Genomic DNA, 23253 nt, shown 5'->3' with positions numbered 1-23253 from the left:
ATTGATAGTGTTTTCATTGAAATTTTAAGGCTTTTTGGATAAGGATGTCAGATGTTTTCTTTTTTTGCGGCTCCAATGCATTCTAAAATTAAATTAGGATTTAGGTTTGATGTCATAAGAGGACTCTGATTCCTTTTTTCTTTTTCAAATGATCTAAATAGTTGAATATTTGTGCCAAGTAAGAATTTATCTGAGAAGGCCTCCTTGGCAAATGTGTCATTTTCTCTTCCATGGCCCACTCAGTGCCAGTCATTTCTGTTGCAGGACATTCCAAGATCTGCCCTTTGGAGTCTCAGGGCATTCTCTGCTCTGATGCCCCTTTTGCAGAGTGCTCTCCTACCTCCTACCTTCTCTTCACCATGGCTACACCAGCCTATGTGCAAAAACCCTCCTATTTCTCAGTGTCCATTCTCAGGTTCTGAACCTTTCCACCCACTCCCATGTCTAGTCCCTCTGACACATGGCATTAGAGATTCCATGGATGAATCAGGCTCAGGATTCTTCATTGAAAGTTACCATCCAGCCCACACACTCTGAGTTTGAGTGCCCACCATGATCCCCTACTCTGGCTTCACTTTCCCTTCTCCTTTGGACATTTAGTGGCAGCTATTCACTCCTACATCTGCTATATATATGTATATTCTCATTTTCTCTCCTCCCTCTGTCTCTCTCCCTCTCTCTCTCCTCTCAACTTCTTCCAGTATTCCCACTTGAAACGTTCCTAGGTGCCCAAACCAATCTTGTTCTAGGTAACATCTAAGACGTGACAATTTTCATTCTAAAGTCATATCAGGAGAACTTGTGTCGAGTTCTCATTGCCCATGTAATTAATGGGATGCTTTTTGCCATGCACACTGGTTTTACAGATGTGATCACTTCCAGAGTGAAGTTTTCTTTCTAAAAGACTCTCTGTACTGAACATATACCTTTTGTGTCCAAAATTGCTGAAGATTCAGTTTTCTTAATAGTAACGGAAAGAGCAGCCTTTAGTAATATGGTACAGATGAACTCCACTTGTTCTGGTGTTCACATTTCTGGGGATTTAGGGTTTTTTGCCTTGCCAAAACTTGCAAAATAATCTTAGCTAAAATTTTGGTAATTTGTTTCCAATGTCTGGTGTTTTGTCTTGTTTTTGCTTGCTGCTGCCATGAAAAACCTTTCTTCCTATGTTGTAAATTAATCAGCAAATGCCAGTATTGGGAGTACTAAGAATATTTGTTGTCTCTGAGATGTTCAGTCCTGTCTAACTCTTCATGACCCCATGGACGATAGAAGACCAGGTCCTTACCTTTTATCTCCCATTGTTCCACATACTCTGTCTAAGTTGTTGCCATGACAATTCATCTCTTCCACTGCCATCTGCTTTTCCTTTTGCTTTCAATCTTTCCCAAAGCAGGATCTTTACCAATGATACTAATCTTCTCATTTGGTAGCTAAAGTATGGAAGCTTCATTTTCAGTATGTGGCCTTCCAGTAAACAGTATTAATTAATTTCTTTTAGTATTGAGTGATTTGACCTTCTTGCTGTCCAGTGTACTAAGACTAGTGATGGCAATCAATCTTTGATGTGGGTGATATTTTGTACTCTGAGACCCACTGGAGACTAGATGTTTGGTGTCCTTAGAACCCTCTTAGCTATCTCCTACAGTAGTTTTTTTGCCAGTCAAAATTCTGACTTTTTTCTTTTGAGATCTCTTCTCCCTCCAATACCACTACTTCTCAGTGTTCTCCTACATCTCTCATTGTCTTTTCTATGACTACTGCAGATCCCATTATTCTGTGTGCTCAGATCCCATGGGTTCTGACCATTTCCTTGATCAAGCCAAGAACAAGTCCTTCTCTCTCTGTTCTAGTAAGTCCCAACACTAACCTTCTGGCTTCTCTACCTCATCTGCTTGAGGATTCTGGGGTCAATATTTCCTTCTAGCTCAGACATTCTAAATTCCATGTGTCTTCCACAGTCTAATGTTTGGGCTTCACCTGCCATTCCTAATGGAGGCCTTGAGAAGGAGTTATTGGCCAGGAAAGAGGACATTCTCGTGTCTAAGCTCTCAGCCACCTGGTGCATACTTCCTTGAAGTTTGAGTGAAACCCCAGATATTCAAGTTTTAAGGACCTTCTGAGTCCTGACAGTTGGGCTTCTCAGGCCTCACCCTTCAATGATCTACAAAGTTTATATTTCTTAAAAATGATACCATCAGTTTTACAATACACAGGAGCATTACTAATATCTGAATTTTGAAACTTAAGTCTTTCCCCTTATCAGACCTCATTAGACCACACCTTGTTTTTTGTTTTGTTTTGTTTTTTCCTCTGGAAAAAGACCCTCCATATATTAGCATGAATAGAAATATGAATAACAGTTCTTACCAAAGAAAGAAGAGTATGTTATTTCATTGATTTGATGTGCAGATTTTTTGGGGGTTGATGGGCTCAGAATGAGTGTAAATAGAAATTGTTTCTCTTCCGGCCAGAAATACTGAGGATCTTGGCCTCCCAAACTCATTCTTTTAAGAAGGCAAACTAGGCCATGTTTTGCCTGAATTTTACCTAGCCTTTAATTACTGAAAGGGTGTTGCCTTGCTAAGACCTGGTAAAGATCTTAGCTTAGAAAGGCCAAGGGCTCCTCCTGCATCTGGGGCTATTTCCGGTTGTCCTGATCTATGTCTTGCCACTGGACTCCCATGAGCCTGGAGGAGAGAGTGAGGCTGGTGACTGCATAGCTCTACCTCACTCAAATCCAATTCATTTGCATGTCAAGACTTCACCCTCCTGAAGTCCCTGTTCCTCTTCTAGAAGGAAGATTGAACCCCAACAGTCTCACTCAATTCTTTAAAAAGTCTGGTTGGAGATATAAGGGCTTTTTCCTTTTTTTTCCGTTGAGTTTCTTTATTTGTTTTTCTCATCCATGTCTCATGCCTAGTAGAAATTGTGTTGGAATAAGGAATGATGTCCTTTTAAAAAATGTACCTGCTAACATTTTTAATTAGTAACATCTGTCTAAAATTTGGGCCTTTCCAGTGTGTGTGCATTTAAAATTATTTATTATTTATTTTATTTTAAAATATATTTTTATTCCATTAAATATTTCCCAATTCCATTAACATATGTAACATCCATTTTTAAAAATGATGAATTCCAAATTCTCTCCCTCCTTTTTTTGCCTTCCCCTACCCCTTGAGAAGGCAAAACAATATGATATTGATTATACATGTAAACTCTTACAAAACATATTTCCGTATTAGTCATGTTGCAAAAGAAAACACATACAAAAAATATTAAAGAAAGAAAGTACAAATCGTATGCTCCAATCTGCACTCTGAGTTCAGTAGTTCTCTTTCTGGAGGTGAATACTCTTTTCATCATGGGTTCTTTGGCGTTATCACTTCTCATTTTTTAGATTAAAGTAACTAAGTCTTTCACAGTTCTTCATCATTACAGTATTGCTGTTACTGTGTACAATGCTCTTCTCGTTTTGCCTTCTTCACTTTGCATAATTTCTATAAGACTTGCTAGGATTCTCTGAAACTCTCCTGATCATCATTTCTTATGGGGTAATAGTATTCTATGACAGTCATGTACCACAACTTGTTCAACCATTCCCCGGTGACGGGAACATCTCACTTTCCAGTTGTTTGCCACCACAACAAAGAGCTGATAGAAATATTTTTGTAGAAATGGGTCCTTTTTGCTTTTCTTTGCTATTTGTGGGATACAGAAGTTGTAGTGGTATTTCTGGGTCAAAGGGCTTTATAACTTTACAGCTGTATAACCCTGTGGTTCTAGTTCCAAGTTGTTCTCCATAATGGTTGGACTAGTTCACAACTCAACCAGTAGTGCATTATTATTCCTATTTTTTCATACACCTTTCCAAGATTTGTCTTTTTCATTCTCTGTCATGTTAGGCAATCTGATAGATTTCATCTGATACCTCAATATTATTTTAATTTGCATCTGTCTTTTTTTTAAATCATAAAAGTATTTTATTATTTTCCATTTACATATAAAGATAGTTTTTAACATTTGTTTTCATCAGATTTTTAGTTCCAAAATTTCCCCACTCCCCAAGACAGAAAGCAATCTGATATAGGTTCTATATGAATTTTTTAGTGGGTTTTTATTAAATTGTAGGGACTCTGAATGCAGATGGAACCAGATTATTTCTACCCTTTCTTTTTGAGGGTTTCCCCTTTTGTTCTGATTCTTCTTTCACAACATGACTAATGCAGAAATATGGCTAATGTGATTGTACATATATAATCTATATCAGATTGCTTTCTGTCTTGGGGAGGGGGGAGAAAAATTTGAAACTTAAAATCTTATGAAAACAAATGTTGAAAACTATCTTTACATGTGACTGAAAAATAATAAAATACTATTAAGATTTAAAAAAAGAAACTACTTGAACAACCAGGAAAAAATGTAACTAGGCAATGTTTAACAAAATTTTTAAAAATCCAGTATTTAAAGAAAGAAAAATAAGACACGGTCCAACGGCAGGAAGACTAGAATTATGAAGTAGCAAAGACAGATTCCAATCCCAGCTTTACTACTTCCTACAGTGGCTATACCAGTATGTGTTTTGTAAAAAAAATTATTGCTACTACTATACTTTACCAGTGAATTGCTCGCTATTACACCAGTTTTGGTAGTCAGCATTTATTATTAATTAATATCATATATCAGTCAAATATTGACTGAGTGTTTCCTTTCCTTGTCATGGTCTCAGGCCTTCAGAACTACCTAGTCCTCAGAGGAAGAGCTAAGAGAGGGAGGCAAGAGAGGAGAAGCCAGAGAGAGGGACTCTGGTGTGGCCAGGGGTTTTATCCTCTTTGGGTGGAGGCGGGTCATTACACATTGATCTAAGCTAATGGGTTAGCACCATTCAGTTGCATTGATTGACAGGACTTGAGGGGGGTCTAAATTAAAATGAACTCTACAGATGACCTCAGAGAAGAGTATGCCAAAGACTGTGCTGAAGGGCACAGTCTAGTATCTAGGTGTGGTTCTTCACAGACCTAGACAGAAGAGTCTTTCTGCATTTCCTTTGTTCCCTTGGGCTCATCCCAGGCAAGAGCTGAACTTTCTGGATGGGAGGGGGCGGTGAGAAAGGAGTGAAACTGATATCTGGGTGCCCCCTGCACTCTTCCATCTCCATCAGGTCCATGATGCTGAGTGCTCCCAACTCTGATTTCATGGCTGATATTCTCTGCCTCTCTTCCCCAGCCTGCCAGCATCCCATTCCCTGCCCCCATGCCACCAGCTGCCTCTGTACTGCTTTTTTTTTGGCAGGGCAATGAGGGTTAAGTGACTTGCCCAGGGTCACACAGCTAGTAAATATCAAGTGTTTGAAACCTTATCTGAACTCAGATAGTCCTTAATCCAGGGCAGGTACTTTATATTCTGTGCCACCTAGCTGTCCCATCTGTACTACTTTTTTCTTCTTTTTTCTTTTCTTTTTTTTCGGGGCAATGGGGGTTAAGTGACTTCCCAGGGTCACACAGCTAGTAAGTATTAAGTGTCTGAGGCTGGCTTTAAACTCAGGTCCTCCTGAATCCAGGGCCAGTGCTTTATCCACTGCACAACCTAGTTGTCCTCCCCCCATCTGTACTACTTTTTAAAAAAAATTAATAAAGTATTTTATTTTTTTCCCGTTACATGTAAAGATAGTTCTCAACTTTTGTTTATACAAGCTTTCCAATTTCAGATTTTTCTCCTTCCCTCCCCTCCCTTCCCCCCTCCCCTAGACAGCAGGTAATCTGATATAGGTTTTATATACACACACACACACACACACACACACACACACACACACACACATAATAACATTAAACATATTTCTGCATTAGTCATGTTATAAGACAAAAATCAGAGCAATGACGACAAACCTCAAAATAGATAAACATCAGCACCAAAAACAAAAGAAATAGTATGGTTCATTCACCATCCAGACGCCACAGTTCTTTTTTTTTTCCTGGATTTGTAGATCCTCTTCCATCATGAATTCCCTGGAACTCTTCTGTACCATTGCATTGGTGAGAAGAATACAGTCCACCACAGTAGAGCAACACACAATGTTGATGATACTGTGTACAATGTTCTTCTGCTTCTGCTCATCTCACTCATCATCAGCCCACACAAGATCATCCAGGTTTCTCTGAAGGCCTCCTGCTCATCATCTCTTACAGCACAATAGTATTCCATTGTATTCATATACCACAACTTGTCCAGCCATTCCCCAATTTATGGGCATCCCCTCAACTTCCAATTCCTTGCCACCACATAAAGAGCAGCTATAAATATTTTTGTACATGTGGGTCCCTTTCCACTTTCCATGATCTCTTTGCAAAAAAGACCCAAAAGTGGTATTGCTGGGTGCAAAGGTATGCAAAGCTTTATAGCCCTTTGGGCATAATTCCAAATTGCTCTCCAGAATGGTTGGATCAGTTCACAGCTCCACCAACAATGCATTCGTGTTCCAATTTTTCCACAGCTTCTCCAGCATTTATTATTTTCCTTTTTTTGTCATTTTAGCCAGTCTGATAGGTGTCAGGTGGTACGTCAGAGTTGTTTTAATTTGCATCTCTCTAATCATTAGAGATTTAGAGCATTTTTTCATATGGGTATAGGTAGCTTTGGTTTCTTCATCAGAAAACTGCCTGTTCATATCCTTTGACCATTTCTCAATTGGGGAATGACTTGGATTCATATAAATTTGATTTAGTTCCCTATATATTTTAGAAACGAGGCCTTTATCAGAAGTACTAGCCATAAAAATTGTGTCCCAGCTTTCTGCCTCCCTTCTAATTTTGGATGCATTGCTTCTGTTTGTACAAAATGTTTTTAATTTAATGTAATCAAAATCATCCATTTTGCATTTTATAATATACTCTATCTTGTTTGGTCATAAACTGTTTTCCTTTCCAAAGATCTGATAGGTAGACTATTCCTTTTTCTCCTAATTTACCTATGGTATCACTTCTTATGTCTAAATCATGTATCCATTTTGACCTTATTTTAGTATAAGGTGTCAGATGTTGGTCTATGCCTAATTTCTGCCATACTATCTTCCAGTTTTCCCAGCAGTTTTTGTCAAATACTGAGTTCCTATCCCAGAAGCTGGAGTCTTTGGGTTTATCAAACACTACATTACTAGTGTCATTTACTACTGCGTTTCCTGTGCCTAGCCTATTCCATTGATCCTCCACTCTATTTCTTAGCCAGTACGAGATAGTTTTGATGACTACAGCTTTATAGTAGAGCTCCAGGTATGGATCTGTACTACTTTTCATGGTTGTCTCTGTGTCTTATTTTAAAGTGTGATCGCCACCCTGTGTCCCACTTCCAATCATGATCTTTCCCAGCAACTGACCAAAGAAACAGACATCCTGACTTCCTCAATTTCAAAATCAATTCTGGTAAATAGACAAGCATAGAAAGGTATGGGATTCATTGGATGCTTAGGTCCTGTAAACAAAATGCTGAGTTTAAAAACAGAAGAATAAAACAGGCCCTCCTGTTAGTGAGTTTTCATTCTATTGAGGAAGACAGAAGTACTGAGGGGAACTTGAAAACCTAAGGTGAGGGAAGGTTTAGAGCTGGTGGCTAGGAGGTGAAGTGGAGGCTTGGTTCCAGGCCAGATAACGTCTAATCACATTTACCAGAAGATGCTCTGAAGTTGTAGCTCAGGGTGGATAGAAGGTTGTTGCTGTCCCACACAATGACAGGGAAGTTCAGGACAGGGATGAGCTTGAGGGGAAAGATAATGAGTGTTCTTGTTACCTGATGAGTTTGAGACACTCATTTTAAGGTAGCAAGCTATCACTTCTTTCTCTCTAGCCCCTTTCCCAGTCTTGATGGGGAAGTGGAGTTATGGGTTCATGGTATATAACATAACATTGTTTTGTTGAGCAAAGTCTGTGGTACCCTCCTCAACATATTTTGAGAAGCAAGGCCAGTTGCAAGTAGAAGAAGCATCTCATGGGAGGGTGGTCTTTTTAAAGATCACTTTGCAAGTGTATGAAGGGCTCATTTCAATTAGGCAGAGATCCATCTAAGTAACAATAATGATAATGTTAATAACAATATTTGTAGGAATAGTAGGAGCAACAGCAGTTTGGTGGGTGAATGATTAAATGACTAAGAAAACAAAGGTTCAGGCTACCAAGTATATGGATTTATTCAGCAATGCCTTCCAATTTCTTTACAAATCAGTACTAGGCCTTCCACAGTGTTGGCATGGGACTCTGGATATAGGTGAAGACAGATTTTGGTGAATGAAAAACAATTATTGCATCAAACCGGTTAATTAAGAGAAAACAATTAGGGCAGCTAGGTGGCGCAGTGGATAAAGCACTGGCCCTGGATTCAGGAGGACCTGAGTTCAAAGCCAGGCTCAGACACTTTATACTTACTAGCTGTGTGACCCTGGGCAAGTCACTTAACCCTCATTGCCCTGCAAAAAAAAGAGAGAGAAAAAAATTAGCAGGTTACAAAATTAGGTCGTCTGATTTCTGATTGGAGGAAAGGTTATGTATTTTCCAAGTTTGGAGGGGGAGAATGAACAGGTACAATAACCTGAAATCCAGAAAAGCAGGGTGCCACTCCCCCATCCCCACTGCACCTAGCATCTTCATTCACTTAAGAAAAACCATGGAGATAATAACGGATTGACCAGTTCAGGGCCAGGTTTGAAATAAGACTTAGGGTTTTCTTGAGATGTGGAGTTGTGAGAAAACTCCTTGTAACAGCACAACCTATGTCCTTGGCTAAGGGTTTCTAAGCATCAGATGGAACTGGTCCAGCTTCCCAGGACCTGGGTCTTCTGCAATAAAGAATCCCAACAAACCTCTGATTTTTGTGTTATTACCCTCATTGTATAGTTCAGTAACCTGAAGCTTAGAGAATTTAGTGCTTTGTCATTGGTCAGATAGTTAGGGCGCACCTGAGACAGGAGTACTGCTCAGGTTCTTTTGACTCAAAGTCCTATGCCCTAACCCCTGTGCAGCTCAGCCTCTACCTGGTTGTTGTTGTCTTTTTAAATTTAGAAATAGCAGGGGCAGCTCTGTGGTACAGTGAATAGAGTACCTGCCCTGGAGTCAGGAGGAACTGAGTTCAAATTTGACCTCAGACACTTGACACTTACTAGCTGTGTGACCCTGGGCAAGTCACTTAACTCTCATTGCCCTGAAAAAACAAATAAACAGCAAACAACACAAAACTACTAAGTGTATTTCCATTCTAGAGAGGAAGGCAAAAGACATCAGGAGAACTTTAAGGGGAGGGAAGTGTTTAGAGCTGGTGGCTAGGAGGTAAAGTAGAGGCTGGGTTCCAGGCAAGCTCAGGTCCAGTCTCCCTTGTCAGATGTCTTTGAAGTTGTAGCTCAGTGTGGATAGACGGTTGTTGCTATCCCAGGGAATGACAGGGAATTTCCAGAGAGGGACGGGCTTTAGGGGAAAGAGAATGACTTCTCCTGTTACAGGATGAATTTGAGACATTCATTTGAACATAGCAAGTAACCATTCCATTCTCCTTAAGCCTCTTCCCTTCCATTTGTAGGGAAAGGAAGGGATGGTTCCCAGTACATAACATTCTTATGTTGAGCAAAGTTTTGGTACTCTCCTAAGCATGTTCTGAGAAGCAAAGCCAGCGAGCAGCTGGGTGGCTCAGAGAATAAAGCACCAGCCCTGGATTTAGGAAGACTTGAGTTCAAATTCAGCCTCAGACACATGACACTTACTGGGGGAAAAAAAGGAGAAGCAAGTCCAGTTCCAGGTAGAAGAAGCATCTCATGGGAAAGGTGTTCTTTCCAAAGATTACTTTATATATGTATGAAAAGCTTATTTCAGTTAAGAAGGGATCCATGTAACTAATAATACTGATAATACTAGCAATGGTCCTTGTAGGAGTAGGAGTAGCAGCAGCAGTAGCCCTGTGATGGGTGAAAGAGTATCTGACTGAGGAAAGAAAGATCCAAGGTACCAACTCTATTGATTTAATAAGCAATGCTTTCAATTTCTTTTTTCCGTAAATGTATTTATTTTATTGTGAACTGAAGAAATAATACAAGGCTTACAAACCGTTTTCTCTAGTCCTTAGACCCCACCCAATTACTTTTTTATTTGTTAGTGTTTTATAAAAACATATTTCTAGATATTTTTTCCATGGAATCAAATGCTTCGTTTTTCTCTCTCTCTCTCTCCTCACCAAGTACGGCAGCCTGTGGAATATAATAAGTACTTAAGAAAAGTTTTTTGAACACTTAAATAACTTTGAGTTCCATAACATGGTCTTTCACTGACATCTGGTGGCTGATCATGTTCGTTGATTCCTTTGACGCACGCCTGCCTCCTTGTGGCCATTTCAGTTATTACAGTTTTTGTCTGCCATCGCGTGGCCAAACCCTGGAATTACACTTTCTCCAATTTTCGACCCTGAAAATAAACAGGCAGGAGCACTGTGATAGTCTAGGTCCCCTCTGATGCATGGGTAAATATTATAGCACGTGAATTTCTCAGTGGTAGGATACCTGCTGACCTTTTCATCATCTTTGGAGGAGAATTGCTGATTGTTAGAGGCATTGGTAATTCATGAGCTAAAAATACTTTCAAACTTCTCATTGGATCAAAAGGCAATGCCAGGCTCAAGGTATGCACTTATGCAACATAGATGAAACTAGATCTTTTTGGAAATTATATTTCTTTTTAAATTTAAGGAGAGCAGTTCTGGTGAAGATGTCAGGGGGTCACAAAAACCCCTGATTGGTGCTAGTGCAGGTATTCTCCCTTGCCCCTACATCCTTGCAAAGATGTGAGGAAAGAAGAAAGAAAAAGAGTATGTGGCAGTAGGGGGTTTCCACATTTATTATTTAGGGAATGAGTCACATCCTTATAGATTTGACATAATTTTTTATGTATTTGAATTGTAAGACTCATTTCTGAGGAGGTGTTTATAAAATTTCTGCCCCCCTCAGTTTTGTGCTTTCTTTCTTATCTTGGCTACATTTGTTTTGTTTCTATAAACATTTTTAATTTAATGTAGTCAAATTATCCATTTTATATCTTACAACGCTCTTTCTTGTTTACTCATAAATTGTTGTTATTCCCATAAGGCTGATACACAATATGTGCCTTTTATCAAATTTTTATGTAATATCTCCCTTAATATCTAGGTCCAATTTGAACTTATCTTGGTGTATGGTGTAGGATTTTATTAATTATTTCAATTAATTTTTTAGTTGTCTTTATGATTTTCCAAGGGCATCATCCTATCATTTGCAAAAAGAGATAGTTCTATTGCCTCATTCTCTCTTCATATTCCTTTTATTTATTTTCTCCTCTTTTTGCTAGTGCTAGGATGTGAGGGGAGAAGAAAGAAAAAGAATGTGTGTGTCTCATGATGAGTTGTCCTTATTCATTAACAATCCCAAGCTATTTGTTTAAACAATCCTTTTCTTCTCTATCTTCTCCAACTGATTGTGCCCTCTGTCATCCCTGTTCTGTCACGTCATTTGAATCTATTATGGTCTCCTGGTTCATTCCCTCCTGCCTATGAATATGCTCATGTCTTCCCTATCTTCAAAAAAATCACTCCTTTCTTCCATCTACTAGGTTAATCTTCACCTCTTTTGTCCTGTGGTTCTAAACTAATTGCACAAGGTAGCTGCAGTGCTTGTGTCCACTTTCTTACCTCTCACACTCTTCTACACCTCTTCTAAGTCTTCCAGCCTTATCATTTCGTCCTTCCTGATGTCTTCAGACTTACCAGGGATCTCTTAGTTGCCAAATCCCCTAATTTCCTGGCCTTCATTCTCCCCAACCAGTCTGGAGCCTTTGACACTGCTGAACATCCTGTCCTTCCTGATACTCTCTTCTTTCCAGGTTTTTCTCTTTCCTCCTTAGAGAAAGTACTATCTCTGGTTCTCCTCCCATTAACCAAACTGCTCCTTCTCATTTTCCTTTACTAGGTTTTCATCTAGCTGATGTACTCCAGTTCTAGGCATCATACACAGTTCCATCTTTGGCCCTCTTCCATTCTCCCTTTATATTGTTACCATTGTTGATCTCATCAACTTCCATGGATTTAATAACCAGCTCTATGCTCATTTATTCTTGCCCTGCCCCATCTTGTGTACTTACCTTCAATCTTGCACCTTCAGCTGTCTGTTAGACCTTTGGAACTATATGTCCAATGGACATTTTTGGGGGGTGTGGAGGGCAATGAGGATTAAATGACTTTCTCAAGGTCACACAGCTAGTAAGTGTCAAGTGTCTGAGGTCAGATGTGAACTCAGGTCCTCCTGAATCCAGGGGCTGTGCTTTATCCACTGAGCCACCTAGCTGCCCCTCCAATAGACATTTTCAACTTGATATATCTAAAGCCAAACTCATCTGTCCTCTTAAATCCCTTATTCTCATTTCTGTTACAGTAGCTTCCTGCATCAGCCTCCCAGTACTTCTGGAAAACAACCTAGGTTTTCTTCTTGACTTCTTACCATCTCTAACCCCCCCGCCCCCAATATCAAATCTGTTGCTAAAGCCTTTTTTCCACTTTGGCAAAATCTTTACCATGTGCTCTCTTCTAACAGTGCTCCCACACCGCTGCAGGCCTTCATCACCTCATGCATGTACTGATCATGCATTGTGTACTGATGCATGTACTGATCATGCATCCCCATTTAAAAACTCCACTGCCTCCACATGAACTGAAGGATAAAATACCCACTCTTATCTTTGGCTTTCAATGACCTTCACTATCTACCTTTCCTGTCTTCTTTTTTTTTTTTTAAAGATTTCCTTTACTTTAGGGGGCTTGCTAGGTGGCTCAGTGGATAAAGCACCGGCCCTGGATTCAGGAGTTCCTGAGTTCAAATCGGACCTCAGACACTTGACACTTGCTGGCTGTGTGACCCTGGGCAAGTCACTTAACCCCCATTGCCCCACAAAAAAAAAGATATCCTTTACTTTATTTTAAAATTGTTATTGTTACCACAATGAGCCTTCGAATCTTCCTACGTGGCTAGCATGATAGATAGAAAAGTACCACCTATCCAGCAGCCAGTAGCTTCTTGGGAGGTGCTTTCTCCACACCTTGGGAGTTGGTTCTAGCTCTTTTGTCCTGGCTAGCAATGCTGCTGGCATGCATTGTCAGGTTAGAAATGACCAGACGTCCAACTACCACATCAGCTCCATTTTCTTTTTGAGGAATAGCTTTCCAATGCATCATACTCCTCTTCCAATGACTTCTGCTTAATCTCTTTGGAAGATGGATCTTCCTGCATGGTAGAAACAGGTAAACTGAGGCATGACTCCAGCTTGCTTGCAAAGAAGGAAGGCCATTTATTTATAATCTTGCAAGAAAAGACAGGCGCTCCAGAGGAGTGTTGCAACTTGCCCCAGTGAAGTTCCCCTTTTTATCCTAGGTCTAATGCAGGGTCCCTACCCCATCTGGGTTCACATTCTTCTCAACACTTCTTTTGTTTGGTGAGGCAATGAGGCTTAAGTGACTTTCTGCCCAGGGTCACACAGCTGGTAAGTGTCAAGTGTCTGAGGCCAGATTTGAACTCAGGTCCTCCTGAATTCAGGGCTGGTTCTTTATCCACTGTGCCACCTCGCTGCCCCCTTCACAACACTTCTATTCATGTATACCCCCCAGATGTGGTGCCACTACTGTGCCCACCCCGTGGGACAACCAGACCCTAAGATTTTATGTTTCTTTGTTATCTACCTTCAGAAAACCTTTGTTGACTCAGCAGGGAAAGGAAGGAAAGTTTTGGGGAGTGGGGACAAGCTTTTAGGGCTTGAATTATGCAGTTTGTTCTTATCTGAGAGGAACATGCTCTACTGGTTAACTGTCAACTCAGCAGGGAAAAGGAAGGAATGGTGGGAATGGGGGGGGGGAGAAGCTCCCAGGACCTAATGTATCCTGCCACCTGAGGTAGATACACCATTCCTCTCACTGCAGCTACCAGTTTCCCAACAGCTAAGATATCACCTGTACCTTGTGCAGGAGACTATTCCTGGCTTGATTTATTGAAGAAACAAGCTTTGTTTGAAAGATCTGGCAGGTCAGCTGCTTCAGTGACCTTTAGGTGGCATGTGTAGATGTGATCCCTGGCTTCTCTTGAGAGCTTAAAAGCATCAATGATAAACCAAAGGGTCTCTGGATTGGACTTTAGGGAGATGAAAGTTGGCCTAACATTTTCTGACTCATCATCAACTAGACACCCATGGAAATCAATAATAGCATAAGGAGGAGTTGAATCTTGGTTTGGTTTTAAGGTGGCCACCCAGCTGTCAATAAAAGCCCCACAGCCACATGACTTCCAGTGTTCACATCAGCTTGGATGGAAATAACATCCCACATTTGATAGCTAGAAGAAGCCCTCTTAGTGCGCCAGTCATCAGTCATCAGTTTTAAGGTAAACTTTAGCCCCTTTTGTGAGGACAGTATAGAACTGAATAGAGTCCAGGTTGGTTGCATAGCCTTGCTGCTTCCATTACTCCTCCTTGGATAAGAGCAGTCAATTAAAATCACAGCTGGACTGTTTCTTAGGATAATGGAGTTGCCACCAGGAGTTGGGTTATAATGTAGATTTATCCAATAAACCAGCAAGTCTGTGGTCACCTGAAGCATCTTGCCACATTCTTGGAGCCCTTCCTCAAAGACAATCATATCATTTGCTTCATGGAAGGCAGTATATTGGCAGGAAGCTGGGCCAAGGCTTAAGTCTGAAGGGTTGATCAATTTTCCCTCCTGAAAGAGACCTCTCTGAACATTTGCCACCAACTTCATTTCCAGGCATTGTAACCTCACAGGCAGCAACTGAGAGTGAACCCCAAGGCCCCATGAAGAAGATTGCATAAGAGAAGGTTCCTAATGTGGTCTTGGAGAATCACTTGTCTCTGAGAGAGGATCTGGAACTGGCTATGCCTCAAAGATCAACAGATCCCAACTCACTCAAGACCAAAAGCAGGAACAGACACCCTGCTTGACGTCTTTGCCCCACTCTGCCTACTCATGGCACTCACAGCTTCCCTTCTTGTCTTCTCATATCTTACTCCCTTCCACTTATTGTTTGAAATTGTGACAATGGGGGGCAGCTAGGTGGCACAGTGGATAAAGCACAGCCCCTGGATTCAGGAGGACCTGAGTTCACATCTGGCCTCAGACACTTGACACATAGTAGCTGTGTGACCCTGGGCATGTCACTTAACACTCATTGGCCTGCAAAAAATTGTGACAATGGCTCTCTTGCTGTTCCATGACCAGGAAAATCATCTCTTGACTCTAGTCGTTTTTTCTGCCAATCTCCTATGCCTGAAGTGATTGTATCAGCTACTTAGCAGTACTGGCTGCCATGGTTTTTAAATTTACACTTAACATCCCAATTTTGACACGAAGCCTATTCCAAACTTTGCATTTATTCTGTATATAGAGACACAGAGCTTTTTTTTTTCTTTTTCTTCTCCAGTGAGATGGGGAGCTTGTTCAGGCACAGCATCTTCTGTAACCTCGTTTTCCGTCCTCGGAACTGAGCACAGTGATTGGCACACAGCTGCTGCTTAAATAAATGCTTACAAACCGTTTGCTCTGGTCCTTAGACCCCACCCAATTCCTTTCCAATTTGTTGATGTTTTATAAAAACATATTTCTAGATATTCTCTCCATGGAAGCGACTGCCTCATTTTTATCTCTCTCTCCTCACCTAGTATAGCCGCCTGTGGATTATAACAAGTGCTTAAGAAAAGTTTTTTGAACAATTAAATAACTTTGAGTTCCATAACATGGTCTTTCACTGACATCTGGTGGCTGATAATGTTCGTTGATTCCTTTGACGCACGCCTGCCCCCTCGTGGCCGTTTCAGTTATTACAGATTTTGTCTGCCATCGCGTGGCCAAACCCTGGAATTACACTTTCTCCAATTTTCAACCCTGAAAATAAACAGGCAGGAGCACTGTGATAGTCTAGGTCCCCTCTGATGCATGGGTAAATATTATAGCACGTGAATTTCTCAATGGTAGGATACCTGCTCACCTTTTCCATCATCTTTGGAGGAGAATTGCTGATTGTTAGAGGCATTGGTATATCATAAGCTAAAAATACTTTCAAACTTCTCATTGGATCAAAATGCAATGCCAGGCTCAAGGAATGCACTTATCCAACATGGATGAAACTAGATCTTTTTGGAAATTATATTTCCTTTTAAATTTAAGGAGAGCAGTTCTGGTGAAGATGGCAGAGGGCATCCCAAAGTCCCCTGCTTGGTGCTAGTGCAGGTTTTCTCCCTTGCCCCTACCTCCTGGCAAAGGTGTGAGGGGAGAAGAAAAAAAAAGAGCGCTTAGCAGTAGTTGGTTTCCCCTGCTTAATTGTCAGAGGAAGCTTGTGGAATCTCCTGGCTTCAGAGGGCCACCAGCCCAGCTGCCTCCAACAATTCCCTAGAACTCGTTGGCCTGGCATGTAAAGAGGCAGCTCAGTGGATTTGGGAGCAGCTGTTCTGAGGGAAAGGGCAAGGCTCTGAGAGAAGTGGCCCAGCCTTAGGAGAGCTATGTTTCTGTCATAAAAGTACCGAGGAAATGTGCCTGTATAAAACTCCAGAGAGATTGTTGCAATCCCCTTTTTGATCACCTACCTATCTTTAGTCCCCCTTGTAATGATTTTGATGGACAGCAAGAAATAATTTGGCATTTAGATTCTGGAACAACCTGTCCATTAGATGAAAGAAGAAATAAGCAGCGTGTGCCAGGAAATGTTGTGTTGCAAATTCCGATGTACCTCAGCTGAAAATCCAAAAGCTGACTCCCTTCTAGATAGGAAGATTGGTAAAGTTACCATTCCATGTACTCCTCCTGTCACCAAAATAAAATCTAGAATAAGAACCAGGTAAATGAAGTTTAAAGCACAAAGTAGTGAAGAAGAACTTAGAAAATTGACTGAACAGTTTGATCAGAATATGGTGGAGCTAGATGTAAGGCAGGAACAAGGCAGTGAGACAGTGAGATTTTGAACGGATTGAGATGAGGCTTTACATAATTATAAGGATGATGCACAGTTACTGGCTCTGCAGTTAGTCTCTGATGAAGTCCCTGAAGCAAATATTGCTGTGACTGTAAAGGGAAATTCCAATATCTCTAAGGAATGACATTATAAAAAATAACATGGGGCAGCTAGGTGGCACAGTGGATAGAGCACCGACCCTGCAGTCAGGAGTACCTGAGTTCAAATCCAGCCTCAGACACTTAACACTTACTGGCTGTGTGACCCTGGGCAAGTCACTTAACCCCAATTACCTCACACACACAAAAATTATAAAAAATAACATCCAGAGTAATTTTGACTCAAATGCGGAAACAGCCTTTATTGCTCTTTTCGATAGTTCGACTCAGAAATGTAGGTCTGTGAAATAATTTTTTAACTACCAGGTAAAATATCTATGGTGAGAAAATAACTCTTTGAAAGAGGAGATAGACATTTTTTTTTTTGCGGGGCAGTGAGGGTTTAGTGACTTGTCCAGGGTCTCACAGCTAATAAGTGTGAAGTGTCTGATGCCAGATTTGAACTCCGGTCCCCCTGAATCCAGGGCCGGTGCTTTATCCACTGTGCCACCTAGCTGCCCTGAGATAGACAATTCTACTAAAACTGTGGTTACTGAGAAACACATGAGTAAAATTTCGTGGCAACAAAATCTGATCCCAGTGGCTGCTGCTTCTATATGAGACTGCCTTGTGATGGTAAAGTCTAGTGAAATTTTCAGTAAGCCTGGGGAGATAGATGCTAACAATGATTTTCTTGATGGTGATGACTGGGGACACCTGCTGATGACTTTTCTGTTATGCAAGTTCCTCAAGTGCCCAAACTTTTTTTTTTCAGGGCAGTGAGGGCTAAGTGACTTGCCCAGAGTCACACAGCAAGTAAGGGTCCAGTGTCTGAGGCTGGATTTGAACTCAGGTCCTCCTGAATCCAGGGCTGGTGCTTTCTCCACTGAGCCACCTAGCTGCCCCTGCCCAAACTTTTAAGTACTGAAAAGCCAACCAGAAAGATATTAGCAAGCTTACTTCCACTAAAAGTGCTAAAGCTAAGGTAGGAATAAAAGGAGATTTGCCTTTTGGTAAAAGTCTTGAAAAAAATTTACAGGATCTTCCTTCAGAGACAGATAACAAAAGTTTCCCTGATCCTGACAAAACTAATTGGTTAGCACCATTCAGTGGCATTGATTGACAGGACTTGAAGGTGGTCTAAATGAAAATGAACTCTGCAGATGGCCTCAGACTATGCCAAAAACCCTAGCTGAAGGGCACAGTCCAGTATGTGTCACTGAGCTAGACAGAAGAGTCTATCTGCATTTCCTTTGTTCCCTTGGGCTCATCCCAGGGAAGAGCTGAACTTTCTGGAGGTGTGAGGGGAGAAAGAACTGAAACTGATATCTGCGTCCCCCCTAGAAATCCATTATTAATATTTATTTTCTCAGAGCAGCCATTACATTTACCAGGTGATGTTGCATATTCCAGGGTTAACGATGTTGCTAGTATCTCTAAGCACACAGGAAAACATTCACCTCTTGTTGGAATTATCCCTGGAAACATCTCAATGTAACTTTTGATTTTTATTTTAAATAATTTTTCCAAAGCAATATCAAATTTCTTTCTATACTCGTCCTTGTACCAAAAAAAAAACCAGAGTAGAGAACATAATGTCTCCTACAAGAAAAACCAGATCAGAGAAAGACAGGAAAAAGATAGTACCAGTTTATTTGTCCCCAAAACAAGTAGGCATGCACCATGCAGAGACCCGTTCCAAAGAAGGAGCTCAAAGACTCCCTCTTTCTGAGGGATATAAGGTTTCTTTGCTCACTGGTTACAGGGTGCTATTAGCTTCATTTGCATGATACAAATCAACCCAAAAGCAAATAGTGTAATAAGAATGGATGTAATGCAAAGCAGTTCTAACAATTTCAGTTATAAGAAGTATGGAGGAAATACAGAAACACTAGGATAGGATGGCATGCTCCCAAAAAGCAGCTTGGCAAGGATGAAGATGCCCAGATGCCCCCACAAGATTGGGACTTACTACCCTGCAGAAAGAAGTCACCAGATAGGGACTTAACTGCTAGCTCTCTGGGTTCAGTTTGGAGTTCAGTCAAAGGGCATTTTGCTCCTATGAATCCAGGGTTTCATAAAACACTTGTGGTTAATAAGGCAGCTCCATCAAATCCAGGAGGTCCATACATTCTTATTTATAGCAAACATTGACCACTTTCATGTATTGCTTTCTCCAAAGTTTCTGCAAAGTTGTGAATGGTCAACACTCATCCTTCACCCTGGGACCAGGGGCATTATAGGCTGAACCCTTACACTGCTCTCTCTACTTCTTTTTAGTCTTAACCTGCATCATTTCTCCTGTGATAGGATTAAGAGTGAAATAGGTAGGGGCAGCTAGGTGGCACAGTGGATAGAGCACCGGCCCTGGATTCAGGAGGACCTGAGTTCAAATGTGACCTCAGACACTTAACACTTACTGGCTGTGTGACCCTGGGCAAGTCACTTAACCCCAATTGCCTCACCAAAAAACAAAAAGAGTGAAATAGGTCATTTAAATGTTGATGATTTAGTCTGTTGTCCTTAATTTTTTTTTGTTGGGGGGCAAGGCAATGAGGTTAAGTGACTTACCCAGGGTCACACAGCCAGTAAGTGTCAAGTGTCTGAGGCCAAATTTGAACTCAGGTCCTCCTGAATCCAGGGCCAGTGCTTTATCCACCGTGCTTCCTAACTGCCCCCATTAATAATTTAGTCTGAATTCCTAATTACACTGAGAGATTTGTCTCTGTTCTGCTTGTTTTCACAGAGACTGAATTGGCATGTGATAAAATCAAATAAAGACATGTTTTATAATGGGTCATAATGCAATACTAGAATTTGGATGTGACATGTGGAGAAGAGACTGTAGGAACTATTTTCTTTAGGAACTTTTTCATATGCTACAGTTTACTTTGTGGCCAGCAGATGTCAGGGAAAGCTTGTCCTATTTTGCTAAATAACAATGAAGTGGTCAACAAGTACACTATTTCTCAAGCATGCATGTCCAGGGCAGCCAAAGACTAAGTTCCGTAGCCTCTCCCTTCCAGGGTATTACATGCTCTTGGGGGAGACAACATGTACATATATAATTATGTATAAAATATAAAGAAAATGCAAGTTATTTTGGGAAAAGTCGGAAGCTCTCTAACTTTGGGGGTGGGAGGAAGTGGCAGAAAAGTCCCTAAGTAGGATGAGGTGCCAGGTTAGCTGAGCTTCAGAAGACACTAGGGTATTTGGAGAGGCAGAGAGGAGGTTAGAGTGAATTCCAGGCAAGAGCACCAGCTTTTCTAAAGGCTTATAGAAGGAAAATGAAATGTGTGTGAAGAAGAGTAACACAACAAATATGTCTGTATCTCAGGGTACAGCGAGTGGAATAATATCAAATATTTAGGTTTGAGGAGTTGACAAATGGTATTACATGGCATACTGGTTCGGATATGCTATTAGATGTTCCAGTGAGCCAATGACATTTTCTTTTCTTTTCTTTTTTTTTTTTTAGTGAGGCAATTGGGGTTAAGTTACTTGCCCAGGGTCACACAGCTACTGTTAAGTGTCAAGTGTCTGAGGTTGGATTTGAACTCAGGTCCTCCTGACTCCAGGGCTGGTGCTTTATCCACTGCAGCGCCACCTAGCTGTCCCCAGTGTCATTTTCTGAGTGTGGATTTGACCTAATCAGAACTCTCACTGGGGAAATGGTTGGTGTGTGGAGTACTTAGTTATCCTTTAGAGAATTACACCCTCTTTGATAAATCACTGTCCATGGATTCAGGAGGACCTGAGTGCAAATTTGGCCTCAGACACTTGGCACTTACTAGCTGTGTGACCCCAAGCAAGTTACTTAACCCCCACTGGCCATCAAAAAAAAAAGAATTATACCCTCTCTCACACAAATCCAGTTAGAATAAAATAATCTTTTATTTAAGTTCTAGAGAAAGGACATATTATGGGAGATGGCACAGAGACGATTCTCTGAGATGCCAATCTCCCCGAACAGGAAGAAGGCTATAGCTTTTATAGATGGTAGATGGGGTGATCACTTGAAAGCTTTCTGGGGGTGGGCTGGGAGAAGTCAGGTTGGGGCAGTTGTTGGAGCTATCTTTGTCCCTTTGGTGCCACTCAGCCTCCATGCCTATTAGGATTATCTCCTCAAGCAGTAAGGGAGAATGTAAGGAAGGCTAGTGATCCTGGAGTTTACTCAGTCCTGATACTCCTTATCTCCCTTGCTTCTTTAGGTGTGTCTGTACTTCGGTTTACCTGCTCAAGGAGAGTTACCCCAGACCCATGTACTTTAATATAGCTGGCCACTTTCCTAACCACAGAACGAGAACCACACACCAAAAATATCCCTTCAGCAGCTGAGTGGAGGTTGTCATGAATAGGGGAATGACTTAAGGCAGGGAGACCACTTGGGAGACTATTGTACGGTCAAAGGGAGGTTATCAAATGAGAGTGATAAGAATGCCTGTCTGAGATATTGTTCATGTAGTTATTACAAAACCTGGCATCTGATTAGCTATGAGAGCAGGGGCAGGGGGTCATTAGGGCCATGGGATGGAGTCATAGATGATATAGAGATCACAGAGATGTAGACTTGGTTCTAGGCAAGATGAGTTGTAAACTCCCTTATTAGATGAGGTCTTCCAAGTTGTAGCTCAGGGTGGCTAGAAAGGGGGCACTGTCCAGACTGTGACAGGGAAGTTAGGCAGGAAAGAATTTCAGGGGAATGGTGTAATCTTGTGAAACTTTATTGTGAACCTTTTGAGCTTGAAACAGCCATTTCAACTAGTAGACACCAATTTCTTCTGTCTTCAGTCTCTTCCTGTCTTTTTGTTGGGGTAGTTCCCATCACTGAGAAATCTTGTGTTGAGCAAAGATTGGGGTACCCTGCTAACCATGGTCTGAGAGGCAGATCCAGCTCTAGTGAGAACAAGCTGGTTTTGTCCAGGCTTGCTTTTTATTTGCTTGGAGGGCTTCTTGTGATTAGACCTACCAGCAGGTAAGTAGCAGCAGTAGTAGCACCAGTAGTAGTACTAGGTGAGATAAAGTCTAATCACATTTGCCAGAAGATGCTCTGAACTTGTAGCTCAGGGTGGATAGAAGGTTGTTGCTGTCCCACACAATGACAGGGAAGTTCAGGAGAGGGATGAGCTTGAGGGGAAAGATAATGAGTTTCCTTGTTACCTGATGAGTTTGAGACACTCATTTTAAGCTGGCAAGCAACCTTTTCTTTCTTCTCTAGCCACTTGCCCACTCTTGGTAGGGAAGTGGAGGTATGGTCTATGGTATATAGCATCACATTCTTTTGTGGAGCAAAGTTTGTGGTACCCTCCTAAATATATTTTGAGAAGCAAGGCCAGTTGCAGTTAGAAGGAGCATCTCATGGGAAGGTGGTCTTTTCTTTTCTTTTTTTTTTCCAAATACACATTTATTCATCTTTCGAAGTACATTCAAAGAGAGGAGACTTCTCACTATAGTGTACACCAAACATCAGAATATAAAACCGAGGCATTCGACCAGGCACAAATTGCAGAGATCGAAGGCCGATTTTCTTACCCAAATTTCCCCTAGAGTGTTGCTGTCTCCATTTTACTTTTTTTATAAATAAAAGTATTTTATTATTTTCCAGTTACATGTAGAAATAGTTTTCAACATTTGTTTATGTAAGATTTCAAATTTCAAATTTTTCTCCCTCCCTCCCCTCCCTGCCCTCTCCCCTAGACAGCAGGCAATCTGATATAGGTTATATATACATAATAACATTAAACATGTTTCTTCATTAGTCATGTTATACGAGAAGGATCAGAGCACAAAGGAAAAACCTCAAATCAGAAAACCAACAGCGTTAAAAAGAAAAGAAGTAGTATGGTCTAATCAGCATCCATATTCCACAGTTCCTTTTTTTCCTGGATTTGGAGAGCCTTTTCCATCATGAATCCTTTGGAACATTCTTGTTCAGTTGGATTTGTGAGAAGAATCTAGTCTATAACAGTTGATGAACACACAATGTTGATGATACTGTGTACAGTGTTCTTCTGGTTCTGCTCATCTCACTCATCATCAGCCCACACAAGACCCTCCAGGTTTCTCTGAATTCCTCCTGCTTATCATTTCTTACAGCACAATAGAATTCCCTTAGATTCATATACCACAACTTGTTCAGCCATTCCCCAGTTGAGGGGC

At 41.1% G+C, this 23253-nt stretch overlaps 2 pseudogenes; one reads left to right on the top strand and one right to left on the bottom strand.

Annotated features, from left to right (window-relative positions):
• Positions 1-13044: 13044 nt before the first annotated feature.
• On the bottom strand, positions 13045-15889 carry LOC122733924 (annotated as a pseudogene).
• Positions 15890-16016: 127 nt separating this feature from the next.
• On the top strand, positions 16017-21432 carry LOC122733923 (annotated as a pseudogene).
• The last annotated feature ends 1821 nt before the right edge of the window (positions 21433-23253 follow it).

Source organism: Dromiciops gliroides, chromosome X (genome assembly GCF_019393635.1).
Source record: "Dromiciops gliroides isolate mDroGli1 chromosome X, mDroGli1.pri, whole genome shotgun sequence".
In the NCBI taxonomy this organism is placed as follows: Eukaryota; Metazoa; Chordata; class Mammalia; order Microbiotheria; family Microbiotheriidae; genus Dromiciops; species Dromiciops gliroides.
Note: the sequence above shows the minus strand (reverse complement) of the source record. Positions and strands in the feature narration are given on the sequence as shown.